The 15,548-nt window shown below is 34.8% G+C and overlaps 2 pseudogenes; both read right to left on the bottom strand.

Moving 5' to 3' along the window:
* Positions 1-4,531: 4,531 nt before the first annotated feature.
* On the bottom strand, positions 4,532-5,943 carry LOC149248418 (cytochrome P450 750A1 pseudogene; annotated as a pseudogene).
* A 5,120-nt stretch (positions 5,944-11,063) lies between these two features.
* On the bottom strand, positions 11,064-11,681 carry LOC149248417 (cytochrome P450 750A1 pseudogene; annotated as a pseudogene).
* Positions 11,682-15,548: the final 3,867 nt, after the last annotated feature.

Raw genomic sequence — 15,548 nt, 5'->3', positions numbered from 1 at the left:
GTGGCTGCGCACAATGGTTGTGCATGTTTTTTTTTATATGTGTGATGCCCATTAAAAATCAGAGGAGGAGCGAAAAGAATAGTGTGCACAGCAGTGCATGAAAGAGAGCAGAGTGGAGCGAAAAGAATGGTGATGCACAGCAGTGCTATCCATAAATGAAAAACGAAGTGGAGCGCATGTGTTCATGTAAAAGAAGGTTTTTACACCAGTAAATGTAAAAGGGGTTTTACAGCAGTAAACCCAGCACAGTGAACTCTCAGGTGGAGAGAAAAGACAGAGTTTTTGTTTTTGCTGAATGCAAGTTTTTGGTAGATCCCTCTGAGTGAAAGAGAATGAATGTGTATCAGTGTTTTTGTTTTAATGAATTGAAATGATTTTATGGCTGTGTAATACTCTGTTCTGAGTTATTTATTTTGAAAGAGGTTCTCTGCAAATGATCCTGGAACAGTTAAAACAGAGCATTGCCTCTGTGGTATTTGCTTGAATGGTTTTTGGTATTTTCCCCATTTAAAAATACCCAACAAAAGCGGGTGAATTCGGGTCTCCAAGGACTCCCTTCTCTGCTGCTATACCACCTATTCTCGAGTGTCCAGATCCTCCTAGTGTTAGGTAAGGTATCGATTTTCACATCGAATCTTTTTCCTGTTAATTGTTTGCTTACACCGCGTTCGAATTGGAAGTGGCTCAGCGAGGAGCTCGTTGCAGTTGCCGAGTCGCAGATCCTATTTTCTTTCCCCTCATTTATTTGTATATTTATCCTAATAATATAGGAGTTTAAATCTGCCCAATTCCCATTGATGTGGTAAACGAAGATTTGTAGTATCGTTACTTATTTTTGGATCTATCCAATAGGTTAGTCCACAGAGGAGAAACGGAAATGTTAGACAGAGAATTTCCTCGAGACCCGGAACTTATGGAAAAATGTTGTTAGGCAGGGAATTTTCGTGAGCCCTAGAACTTGGTCAATAACATTTTTTCTTCATATTCGTGCTTCAAAACTTCTAGGTACGAATTTTCAATGTCCACCCTTAACAGGGATGCTCCTATTTCATTCTGGAAGGTGTCAAAACTACCTGTGTATCTCTGCCCAAATCATAGTTTAAAAAGAGTGGTTTCATATTGAATGGGATTCAAAAACTTATAACCTTTTTGTTAAAGATTGTTAGGTTCATTATAATTGCATTTAGAACAGATAGTAACAGGTCTTGGGAAGCGTGTTTCAAATTTGTCTTGATTTACATGGCTGCTTTTATTCCACTCTGTATCTTTGTAAAAATATTAGGTTAATAAAAATAGTTTCAAATTGAATAGGAATTCAAAAGTTTATAACTTTCTTGCCGAAAATTGATAAATTCTTTATAACTGTATTCAACAGATTTGCCTTAAAGGCAGATCATAGCTCTGTCCCCTCAAAACAACCGACATGAATACATCGATATGGTGGTCCTAGCCTTGTCACCACTTCTTTCTGATTCAATTCCATTCTGAAGAGGTCAAAACTACATGGGTCTTTGTCCAAATTTTAGTTTAAATAGAACAGTTCCATATTGAATAGAATTCAAGAGCTTATAACCTTACTGAAAATTGTTGGATCCTTTACAGCTGCAATAAGAACCGATAGTAGCATGTCTTGGGAAATCCTGTTGCAAATATTCTGTGTATGAATTGTCAATGTCTTGACTGAAGCCATTCCACTCTGGAAGAAGTCAAAAGCTACCTGTGTGTTTCTGTAATAGTTTAAAATTAAATAGAATTCAAAAACTTCTTATAATTTTTTTTTTGTTTGTGAAAATCGTTAGATTTTTTTTATATATAGAGGATTGTAGAATATATATATATATATATATATATATATATATATTTTCCTCTCTCTTCTCTTTTTCCGGAAAAAAGAGGAAGCAACACTCACTGGTAGATATCAAGATGGATATGGTTGCTGCTTCTCACTGTGCCTTATTGCTTTCATAGGTGCACAACTTCGTTCACCGCCTTCAGACTTGCAGGTATTTCTAAAACTTGTTTTCCATTAAAATAATAATGGATCGAACACTATATGCAGTGAATTATTGTTTTATGTTCAAGATAATGGATAGCCTTTAATATTTTTAAGTTCTGGCTAGTAGCTATCTGCTTTTTGGATAAATCTTATATTTATTTAGATGTCAGGATTGATATCCATGTTACTTCTTCTTTCATAGGTGCACAACTTCATTCACCGCCTTTAGACATGCAGGGATTTATGAAACTTGTTTTCCATAAAGATAATATAATGGATCAAACACTATATGCATTGAATTATTGTTTTATGTTCAAGATGATGGATAGTCTTTAATATTTTTATTTTCTGGTTGGTAGCTATCTGTCAATGTCTCACCTTGCTTAACAAGGCTAATCTCATTCCATTCTGGAAGAGGTCAAAAACTACCTGCCTACCTGTGTCTCTGTAAATCTTAGTTTAAAAAAGAACTAATTTCATTTTGAATAGAATTCAAAAGCTTAGAACATTTTTATTGAAGACTCTGAAATATGCTTATGATTATATTAAAAACAGATACTAAAAGGTCTGCATTAAGAAAATATATTTTCTATCAGGGATTGTTCTTGGTTATGTCAAGAAACAGATACTAAAAGGTCTGCATTAAGAAAATATATTTTCTATCAGGGATTGTTCTTGGTTATGTCAAGAGCAGCAAAGCTGTCTAGATGGATATGGACGTTGCTCCTTAGCCTAAGGAATTACTAATTTCATATATGCACAGCTTCATTCACAGCCTTTGGACTTGTATGTATTTTTTTTCTTTTTCTATCAGGATAGTGGATGATGGATGGAGACTATACAATGGATTATTGTTATTTCTCAAGATAATTGATAGGTTTGGTTGTCTTTATAAATGTTATGGTTATTATCCATGAATTTTTTAATCAATTTTATATTTTATTTATTGTAGTAATGAGTTTAAAGCAACGAATCATAGATGCAGAAAGATAATTTATATTTGAGTTATTTACCACTAAAATTTATTTGTGTGTTTTTTTAAGTAATAGAACACTTCCAATCCGCCTCAGTGATGTAGTGAACGAAAATTTGTATTATCATTTGCTTCTGAATCTCTACAATGCTTAGTGCAGAGAGGAGAAACGAAAATGTTAGAGAGAGCATGGAAAAATGTTAGACAGTATTTTCGCGACAAGTAGAACTTAGTCAGGAAAATTTTTCCTTCATATTCGTGCTTCAAATCTTCCAAGTACGAATTTTCAATGTCCCCCTTAAAAGGGTTGTTCCCATTCCATTCTGGAAGAAGTCAAAACGGTCTATGTTTCTTTGCCCAAATCTTAGTTTAGAGAGTGGTTTCATATTGAATAGGATTCAAAAGCTTATAACCTTCTTGTTAAATATTTCTAGATTCATTATAATTGCATTTAGAACATATTATTCCATTCGGGAAGATGAAAAAAACTAATTGTATCTTTCTAAACAATATAAAATTAATAAAATTCAAAAGTTTATAACCTTCTCTTTGAAAATTGATACATTCTTTACCACAGTCACACTTGCCCAGCGAAGACACAAGGAGAATCTTTCCCTCCCAATTTCTAATGGCAGCGTCATAGATGCCAAACTCATTATTAGACCTTTAAGAGACTAGTTGTATCTGAAGCCCATTCTTGAAAACAAGTAGTCCACTTTCTGACAAAATCCATATTTTCAGACAAATGGAATAGCTCCTTTTTTGTACTCTATATTGCTAGCAATTGTACAACTTTTTACATGACACGGTCTTCAAAATTTTGTGAAATATGTCAGAATATACTTAAGACATCTGATACCTTTAAGAGTATCGCCTAGGTTGGAGGGAGGGATATTTCAGACAAAACAATGACCTACATGAAATAGGGGGGCCCTGGAGTAGCGCTAAACAATAAGGACTATGGATAAATAGGTAGGGGTGCGCGACGTCCTACCAGCAAAAGCGTTGGGCGTACTTAGCCAAACCAAAAAGCGATGTGTACCCAGCTGTACATGGGAAGAGGTGGTTTCAGGGTACTTCATAAGGCAAGGGCTAACCAGCCTGCCATAGGGCATTAAATGCCTAGGAATATGCATGCTCTATAACAAAATAACACCCAGTATTTACTTTTAATTTAGGTACGGGGGATGGAAACCATACTCCCTTGCTACTGAAAGAAGGACAGAATGTCTTCAAGTTTTATGCCAGCAGGCGCCGATATTGCCAGGGCTGGTAGCTATCTGCTTTTTGGATAAATCTTATATTTATTTAGATGTCAGGATTGATATCCATGTTACTTCTTCTTTCATAGGTGCACAACTTCATTCACCGCCTTTAGACATGCAGGGATTTTTGAAACTTGTTTTCCATAAAGATAATGGATCAAACACTATATGCATTGAATTATTGTTTTATGTTCAAGATGATGGATAGTCTTTAATATTTTTATTTTCTGGTTGGTAGCTATCTGTCAATGTCTCACCTTGCTTAACAAGGCTAATCTCATTCCATTCTGGAAGAGGTCAAAGACCTTCCTTCCTTATCTTTGGAAAAGCAAAGAGCCGAAAATGGCTTGATATAGAAGACCCACCTTCTGTCATATCCAGCTCTAATGGATCACCATCTACTCTCCAGTCAAAAGAGTGCAGCAGCTGAGCTAGTGCAAGGTCAATCATGGAAACATCCATGGCGGCCCCTGGGCACCCTCTCCTCCCTGCTGAGAAGGGAAGCATCCTGAAATTTGATTGACCTGTCACTAAATCCATAACATGGTCATGCTCACCCAATTCATGCATGAATCTCTCCGGCTTGAAAACCAAAGCATTCACCCCCCACACATTGGGATCCCTTCCAATAGTCCACACATTCACGATTACTATTGTTTTTTTAGGTATATTGTATCCGCATACGCTCGCGGTCTCTACAGATTCATGGGGAATCGCTAGTGGCCCCGTTGGATGTAATCGCAGCGTCTCTTTCACAACACATTGAAGGAACTTCATCCTTCCCACATCAGATCCATTTACTTTGCCACGTTTTCCGACACAGGATTCTATTTCTTGATGCAACTTTTTCAGGACATGGGGATGTCTGAGCAGCTCACTCATTGCCCATTCTAATGTGGATGCCGACGTCTCCATTCCAGCGATGAGTGTGTCCTGTACAAACCAATGGGAAAACAGTTTATGTTGTCAATTAAAAATCAATGTAATATTGAATTGCTGAAGTTAATTTATTTGCATGTAGATTCAGGGGGTTCTTGGGAATATCTTGAAATTTGAAGGACAGGGCAGAGTGTGGTAAAGAGGGATGTCAATTATGTGACCTTCCAATAGATTTCCTAAATTTACAATAAAAAAGAATCGATTTAGCTATTTAACTCGATTTAAGATTTCCTATCTACATACAAACATAATCAATTTAACTGCTTCCCGTTTGGCTTTGGTGTCTCCCTTTATATCATTGTTCTCAGCTGTCATCTGCAGTAACACATCCACGAAATCTTTAACATGCTCTGCCTCTGCCTCTGCCGGTCCCTCGCTGTGGCCGTCGCTGGAGTAAGGAATAATTTAATGACTTTTGAGATACACGTGGTCTTGTAGTACATCACGATTGTGGGAAGAGGTCATGCTGGTGGAGAGCAATGATATTCATGGAAGCAATTTATTTCAATACCAGAACTATCTATGCAATAATCTTATCTTAGCGTCTTATTTTTCAAGTTTTCCCAATTGCGTATGCAGACAGTATGTTAAAAATGACAAGATGTTAAAAATGAACGTAATAAAAGCGAGCACTGGTTAAATATTGTCCAGGTGTGACAAGATGTCCTGCATTACATTCCGTATATCCGTATATTTTGTATCTTTGAAGTCTGGACAACTATCACAATTTGCAAGTTGCCGTATATCCATATATTCTGTATACATTCCATATATCCGTATATTCTGTATCTTTGAAGTTTGGACAACTATCACAATTTGCAAGTTGCCATATATCTGTATATTCTGTATCTTTGAAGTCTGGACAACTATCACAATATGCAAGTTGCAACTAAGGTTTCGTATATCTGTATATTCTGTATCTTTGAAGTCTGGACAACTATCACAATTTGCAAGTTGCAACTAAGGTGCATTGAATATGCTTCAATGTACTTTTACAGTCATTATCATTAATAAAACAAAACAAGTACATGAGATATCGTTGACATCCATGTGGGATAATTTAAAATATAATTGAAAGTGCTAAATGTTGTTTTTAAAAGTTGTTTATAAATGATATCAATAAAAAAATAGTGACCAAGTACATGACATATCGTTGACATTCATGTGGGATAATTTAAAATATAATTGAAAGTGCAAAATGGTATTTTTAGAAGTTGTTTATTTATATTTCTGTTTAATTAATAATATTTCATCTATATTAAATGTATTATAATTATTAATAATTAAAAAATAAAATAACAATTATTATAATTTCTAAAGTTATGAGAATATTTCATAGTACCCACTCATACATAACTTACTCTATATAATTTGGCACATTATTGCATACTTTTTTTGTTAGTTTACTACATATTTTAAAAATAATTATTTTAAATATTACAATGACTTATTAAAAATTGAAATTTAAGAAAAATGATCTTAGCATGCATTATTTGAACAAAATATTGCAGCTTGAAGACTCTTTTATGTGATATGTCTTAGCCCTATTCAAAGTTGTAAAGTGTGTTTTTTGATGATCTCCTTGTTACTAGTGGTAATGCTTCAAAGGACAAGGGAAGTGCTTTGATAGACAACAAGATGGGGCAAATGAATGGATAGAACTTTTGCTGGAATTCTTCGATGTTATGATGGATAGATTGATTAAATATTCGGTTGTTTGTTTTACAGGAGGAGAAACCGAGAGCCAAAGAGTCTCCTGGTGAAGGTGGGCTGAGAGAAACTGAAGGGAAGAGAGGGGTAGAGGACAGGGAGGACAGATCTCCAAGCCCGGAATACCAGATTAAAGCGGATGAATTCGGGTCTCCCAGGACTCCCTTTTCTGCTGCTATACCACCTATTCTCGAGTGTCCAGATCCTCCTAGTGTTAGGTAAGGTATCGATTTTCACATTGAATCTTTTTCCTGTTAATTGTTTGCTTACACCGCGTTCGAATTGGAAGTGGCTCAGCGAGAAGCTCGTTGCAGTTGCCGAGTCGCAGATCCTATTTTCTTTCCCCTCATTTATTTGTATATTTATCCTAATAATATAGAAGTTTAAATCCGCCCAATTCCCATTGATGTGGTAAACGAAGATTTGTAGTATCGTTACTTATTTTTGGATCTATCCAATAGGTTAGTCCACAGAGGAGAAATGGAAATGTTAGACAGAGAATTTCCTCGAGACCTGGAACTTATGGAAAAATGTTGTTAGGCAGGGAATTTTCGTGAGCCCTAGAACTTGGTCAATAACATTTTTTCTTCATATTCGTGCTTCAAAACTTCTAGGTACGAATTTTCAATGTCCACCCTTAACAGGGATGCTCCTATTTCATTCTGGAAGGTGTCAAAACTGCCTGTGTATCTCTGCCCAAATCATAGTTTAAAAAGAATGGTTTCATATTGAATAGGATTCAAAAACTTATAACCTTTTTGTTAAAAATTGTTAGGTTCATTATAATTGCATTTAGAACAGATAGTAACAGGTCTTGGGAAGCGTGTTTCAAATTTGTCTTGATTTACATGGCTGCTTTTATTCCACTCTGTATCTTTGTAAAAATATTAGGTTAATAAAAATAGTTTCAAATTGAATAGGAATTCAAAAGTTTATAACTTTCTTGCTGAAAATTGATAAATTCTTTATAACTGTATTCAACAGATTTGCCTTAAAGGCAGATCATAGCTCTGTCCCCTCAAAACAACCGACATGAATACATCGATATGGTGGTCCCAGCCTTGTCACCACTTCTTTCTGATTCAATTCCATTATGAAGAGGTCAAAACTACCTGTGTCTTTGTCCAAATTTTAGTTTAAATAGAACAGTTCCATATTGAATAGAATTCAGGAGCTTATAACCTTACTGAAAATTGTTGGATCCTTTACAGCTGCAATAAGAACCGATAGTAGCATGTCTTGGGAAATCCTGTTGCAAATATTCTGTGTATGAATTGTCAATGTCTTGACTGAAGCCATTCCACTCTGGAAGAAGTCAAAAGCTACCTGTGTGTTTCTGTAATAGTTTAAAATTAAATAGAATTCAAAAACTTCTTATAATTTTTTTTTTGTTTGTGAAAATCGTTAGATTTTTTTTATATATAGAGGATTGTAGAATATATATATATATATATATATATATATATATATATATATATATATATATATATATATATATATATATTTATTCCTCTCTCTTCTCTTTTTCCGGAAAAAAGAGGAAGCAACGCTCACTGGTAGATATCAAGATGGATATGGTTGCTGCTTCTCATTGTGCCTTATTGCTTTCATAGGTGCACAACTTCGTTCACCGCCTTCAGACTTGCAGGTATTTCTAAAACTTGCTTTCCATTAAAATAATAATAATAATAATGGATCGAACACTATATGCAGTGAATTATTGTTTTATGTTCAACATAATGGATAGCCTTTAATATTTTTAAGTTCTGGCTGGTAGCTATCTGCTTTTTGGATAAATCTTATATTTATTTAGATGTCAGGATTGATATCCATGTTACTTCTTCTTTCATACGTGCACAACTTCATTCACCGCCTTTAGACATGCAGGGATTTATGAAACTTGTTTTCCATAAAGATAATGGATCAAACACTATATGCATTGAATTATTGTTTTATGTTCAAGATGATGGATAGTCTTTAATATTTTTATTTTCTGGTTGGTAGCTATCTGTCAATGTCTCACCTTGCTTAACAAGGCTAATCTCATTCCATTCTGGAAGAGGTCAAAAACTACCTGCCTACCTGTGTCTCTGTAAATCTTAGTTTAAAAAAGAACTAATTTCATTTTGAATAGAATTCAAAAACTTAGAACCTTTTTATTGAAGACTCTGAAATATGCTGATGATTATATTAAAAACAGATACTAAAAGGTCTGCATTAAGAAAATATATTTTCTATCAGGGATTGTTCTTGGTTATGTCAAGAAACAGATACTAAAAGGTCTGCATTAAGAAAATATATTTTCTATCAGGGATTGTTCTTGGTTATGTCAAGAGCAGCAAAGCTGTCTAGATGGATATGGACGTTGCTCCTTAGCCTAAGGAATTACTAATTTCATATATGCACAGCTTCATTCACAGCCTTTGGACTTGTATGTATTTTTTTTCTTTTTCTATCAGGATAGTGGATGATGGATGGAGACTATACAATGGATTATTGTTATTTCTCAAGATAATTGATAGGTTTGGTTGTCTTTATAAATGTTATGGTTATTTTCCATGAATTTTTTAATCAATTTTATATTTTATTTATTGTAGTAATGAGTTTAAAGCAGCGAATCATAGATGCAGAAAGATAATTTATATTTGAGTTATTTACCACTAAAATTTATTTGTGTGTTCTTTTAAGTAATAGAACACTTCCAATCCGCCTCAGTGATGTAGTGAACGAAAATTTGTATTATCATTTGCTTCTGAATCTCTACAATGCTTAGTGCAGAGAGGAGAAATGAAAATGTTAGAGAGAGCATGGAAAAATGTTAGACAGTATTTTCGTGACAAGTAGAACTTAGTCAGGAAAATTTTTCCTTCATATTCGTGCTTCAAATCTTCCAAGTACGAATTTTCAATGTCCCCCTTAAAAGGGTTGTTCCCATTCCATTCAGGAAGAAGCCAAAACGGTCTATGTTTCTTTGCCCAAATCTTAGTTTAGAGAGTGGTTTCATATTGAATAGGATTCAAAAGCTTATAACCTTCTTGTTAAATATTTCTAGATTCATTATAATTGCATTTAGAACATATTATTCCATTCGGGAAGATGAAAAAAACTAATTGTATCTTTCTAAAAAATATAAAATTAATAAAATTCAAAAGTTTATAACCTTCTCTTTGAAAATTGATACATTCTTTACCACAGTCACACTTGCCCAGGGAAGACACAAGGAGAATCTTTCCCTCCCAATTTCTAATGGCAGTGTCATAGATGCCAAACTCATTATTAGACCTTTAAGAGACTAGTTGTATCTGAAGCCCATTCTTGAAAACAAGTAGTCCACTTTCTGACAAAATCCATATTTTCAGACAAATGGAATAGCTCCTTTTTTGTACTCTATATTGCTGGCAATTGTACAACTTTTTACATGACACGGTCTTCAAAATTTTGTGAAATATGTCAGAATATACTTAAGACATCCGATACCTTTAAGAGTATCGCCTAGGTTGGAGGGAGGGATATTTCCGACAAAAGAATGACCTGCACGAAATAGGGGGGCCCTGGAGTAGCGCTAAACAATAAGGACTATGGATAAATAGGTAGGGGTGCGCGACGTCCTACCAGCAAAAGCGTTGGGCATACTTAGCCAAACCAAAAAGCGATGTGTACCCAGCTGTACATGGGAAGACGTGGTTTCAGGGTACTTCATAAGGCAAGGGCTAACCAGCCTGCCATAGGGCATTAAATGCCTAGGAATATGCATGCTCTATAACAAAATAACACCCAGTATTTACTTTTAATTTAGGTACGGGGGATGGAAACGATACTCCCTTGCTACTGAAAGAAGGACAAAATGTCTTCAAGTTTTATGCCAGCAGGCGCCGATATTGCCAGGGCTGGTAGCTATCTGCTTTTTGGATAAATCTTATATTTATTTAGATGTCAGGATTGATATCCATGTTACTTCTTCTTTCATAGGTGCACAACTTCATTCACCGCCTTTAGACATGCAGGGATTTCTGAAACTTGTTTTCCATAAAGATAATGGATCAAACACTATATGCATTGAATTATTGTTTTATGTTCAAGATGATGGATAGTCTTTAATATTTTTATTTTCTGGTTGGTAGCTATCTGTCAATGTCTTACCTTGCTTAACAAGGCTAATCTCATTCCATTCTGGAAGAGGTCAAAGACCTTCCTTCCTTATCTTTGGAAAAGCAAAGAGCCGAAAATGGCTTGATATAGAAGACCCACCTTCTGTCATATCCAGCTCTAATGGATCACCATCTACTCTCCAGTCAAAAGAGTGCAGCAGCTGAGCTAGTGCAAGGTCAATCATGGAAACATCCATGGCAGCCCCTAGGCACCCTCTCCTCCCTGCTGAGAAGGGAAGCATCCTGAAATTTGATTGACCTGTCACTAAATCCATAACATGGTCATGCTCACCCAATTCATGCATGAATCTCTCCGGCTTGAAAACCAAAGCATCCACCCCCCACACATTGGGATCCCTTCCAATAGTCCACACATTCACGATTACTATTGTTTTTTTAGGTATATTGTATCCGCATATGCTCGCGGTCTCTACAGATTCATGGGGAATCGCTAGTGGCCCCGTTGGATGTAATCGCAGCGTCTCTTTCACAACACATTGAAGGAACTTCATCCTTCCCACATCAGATCCGTTTACTTTGCCACGTTTTCCGACACAAGATTCTATTTCTTGCTGCAACTTTTTCAGGACATGGGGATGTCTGAGCAGCTCACTCATTGCCCATTCTAATGTGGATGCCGACGTCTCCATTCCAGCGATGAGTGTGTCCTGTACAAACCAATGGGAAAACAATTTATGTTGTCAATTAAAAATCAATGTAATATTGAATTGCTAAAGTTAATTTATTTGCATGTAGATTCAGGGGGTTCTTGGGAATATCTTGAAATTTGAAGGACAGGGCAGAGTGTGGTAAAGAGGGATGTCAATTATGTGACCTTCCAATAGATTTCCTAAATTTACAATAAAAAAGAATCGATTTAGCTGTTTAACTCGATTTAAGATTTCCTATCTACATATAAACATAATCAATTTAACTGCTTCCCGTTTGGCTTTGGTGTCTCCCTTTATATCATTGTTATCAGCTGTCATCTGCAGCAACACATCCACGAAATCTTTAACATGCTCTGCCTCTGCCTCTGCCGGTCCCTCGCTGTGGCCGTCGCTGGAGTAAGGAATAATTTAATGACTTTTGAGATACACGTGGTCTTGTAGTACATCACGATTGTGGGAAGAGGTCATGCTGGCGGAGAGCAATGATATTCATGGAAGCAATTTATTTCAATACCAGAACTATCTATGCAATAATCTTATCTTAGCGTCTTATTTTTCAAGTTTTCCCAATTGCGTATGCAGACAGTATGTTAAAAATGACAAGATGTTAAAAATGAACGTAATAAAAGCGAGCACTGGTTAAATATTGTCCAAGTGTGACAAGATGTCCTGCATTACATTCCGTATATCTGTATATTCTGTATCTTTGAAGTCTGGACAACTATCACAATTTGCAAGTTGCTATATATCCATATATTTTGTATACATTCCGTATATCCGTATATTCTGTATCTTTGAAGTTTGGACAACTATCACAATTTGCAAGTTGCCATATATCCGTATATTCTGTATCTTTGAAGTTTGGACAACTATCACAATATGCAAGTTGCAACTAAGGTTTCATATATCTGTATATTCTGTATCTTTGAAGTCTGGACAACTATCACAATTTGCAAGTTGCAACTAAGGTGCATTGAATATGCTTCAATGTACTTTTACAGTCATTATCATTAATAAAACAAAACAAGTACATGAGATATCGTTGACATCCATGTGGGATAATTTAAAATATAATTGAAAGTGCTAAATGTTGTTTTTAAAAGTTGTTTATTAATGATATCAATAAAAAAATAGTGACCAAGTACATGACATATCGTTGACATTCATGTGGGATAATTTAAAATATAATTGAAAGTGCAAAATGGTATTTTTAGAAGTTGTTTATTTATATTTCTGTTTAATTAATAATATTTCATCTATATTAAATGTATTATAATTATTAATAATTAAAAAATAAAATAACAATTATTATAATTTCTAAAGTTATGAGAATATTTCATAGTACCCACTCATACATAACTTACTCTATATAATTTGGCACATTATTGCATACTTTTTTTGTTAGTTTATTACATATTTTAAAAATAATTATTTTAAATATTACAATGACTTATTAAAAATTGAAATTTAAGAAAAATGATCATAGCATGCATTATTTGAACAAAATATTGCAGCTTGAAGACTCTTTTATGTGATATGTCTTAGCCCTATTCAAAGTTGTAAAGTGTGTTTTTTGATGATCTCCTTGTTACTAGTGGTAATGCTTCAAAGGACAAGGGAAGTGCTTTGATAGACAACAAGATGGGGCAAATGAATGGATAGAACTTTTGCTGGAATTCTTCGCTGTTATGATGGATAGATTGATTAAATATTCGGTTGCTTGTTTTACAGGAGGAGAAACCGAGAGCCAAAGAGTCTCCTGGTGAAGGTGGGCTGAGAGAAACTGAAGGGAAGAGAGGGGTAGAGGACAGGGAGGACACATCTCCAAGCCCGGAATACCAGATTAAAGCAGATGAATTCGGGTCTCCCAGGACTCCCTTTTCTGCTGCTATACCACCTATTCTCGAGTGTCCAGATCCTCCTAGTGTTAGGTAAGGTATCGATTTTCACATCGAATCTTTTTCCTGTTAATTGTTTGCTTACACCGCGTTCGAATTGGAAGTGGCTCAGCGAGGAGCTCGTTGCAGTTGCCGAGTCGCAGATCCTATTTTCTTTCCCCTCATTTATTTGTATATTTATCCTAATAATATAGGAGTTTAAATCCGCCCAATTCCCATTGATGTGGTAAACGAAGATTTGTAGTATCGTTACTTATTTTTGGATCTATCCAATAGGTTAGTCCACAGAGGAGAAACGGAAATGTTAGACAGAGAATTTCCTCGAGACCCGGAACTTATGGAAAAATGTTGTTAGGCAGGAAATTTTCGTGAGCCCTAGAACTTGGTCAATAACATTTTTTCTTCATATTCATGCTTCAAAACTTCTAGGTACGAATTTTCAATGTCCACCCTTAACAGGGATGCTCCTATTTCATTCTGGAAGGTGTCAAAACTGCCTGTGTATCTCTGCCCAAATCATAGTTTAAAAAGAGTGGTTTCATATTGAATAGGATTCAAAAACTTATAACCTTTTTGTTAAAAATTGTTAGGTTCATTATAATTGCATTTAGAACAGATAGTAACAGGTCTTGGGAAGCGTGTTTCAAATTTGTCTTGATTTACATGGCTGCTTTTATTCCACTCTGTATCTTTGTAAAAATATTAGGTTAATAAAAATAGTTTCAAATTGAATAGGAATTCAAAAGTTTATAACTTTCTTGCTGAAAATTGATAAATTCTTTATAACTGTATTCAACAGATTTGCCTTAAAGGCAGATCATAGCTCTGTCCCCTCAAAACAACCGACATGAATACATCGATATGGTGGTCCCAGCCTTGTCACCACTTCTTTCTGATTCAATTCCATTATGAAGAGGTCAAAACTACCTGTGTCTTTGTCCAAATTTTAGTTTAAATAGAACAGTTCCATATTGAATAGAATTCAGGAGCTTATAACCTTACTGAAAATTGTTGGATCCTTTACAGCTGCAATAAGAACCGATAGTAGCATGTCTTGGGAAATCCTGTTGCAAATATTCTGTGTATGAATTGTCAATGTCTTGACTGAAGCCATTCCACTTTGGAAGAAGTCAAAAGCTACATGTGTGTTTCTGTAATAGTTTAAAATTAAATAGAATTCAAAAACTTCTTATAATTTTTTTTTTGTTTGTGAAAATCGTTAGATTTTTTTTATATATAGAGGATTGTAGAATATATATATATATATATATATATATATATATATATATATATATATATATATATATATATATATATATATATATATATATATTCCTCTCTCTTCTCTTTTTCCGGAAAAAAGAGGAAGCAACGCTCACTGGTAGATATCAAGATGGATATGGTTGCTGCTTTTCACTATGCCTTATTGCTTTAATAGGTGCACAACTTCGTTCACCGCCTTCAGACTTGCAAGTATTTCTAAAACTTGTTTTCCATTAAAATAATAATAATAATAATGGATCGAACACTATATGCAGTGAATTATTGTTTTATGTTCAAGATAATGGATAGCCTTTAATATTTTTAAGTTCTGGCTGGTAGCTATCTGCTTTTTGGATAAATCTTATATTTATTTAGATGTCAGGATTGATATCCATGTTACTTCTTCTTTCATAGGTGCACAACTTCATTCACCGCCTTTAGACATGCAGGGATTTATGAAACTTGTTTTCCATAAAGATAATGGATCAAACACTATATGCATTGAATTATTGTTTTATGTTCAAGATGATGGATAGTCTTTAATATTTTTATTTTCTGGTTGGTAGCTATCTGTCAATGTCTCACCTTGCTTAACAAGGCTAATCTCATTCCATTCTGGAAGAGGTCAAAAACTACCTGCCTACCTGTGTCTCTGTAAATCTTAGTTTAAAAAAGAACTAATTTC

The sequence above is a fragment of the Pinus tabuliformis genome, chromosome 7, assembly GCF_031772625.1.
Source record: "Pinus tabuliformis cultivar Carrire ecotype Pingquan chromosome 7, CPIR1, whole genome shotgun sequence".
NCBI lineage: Eukaryota > Viridiplantae > Streptophyta > Pinopsida > Pinales > Pinaceae > Pinus > Pinus tabuliformis.
The sequence above is the reverse complement of the archived record's forward strand: the minus strand, read 5'-3'. Positions and strand labels throughout refer to the sequence as shown.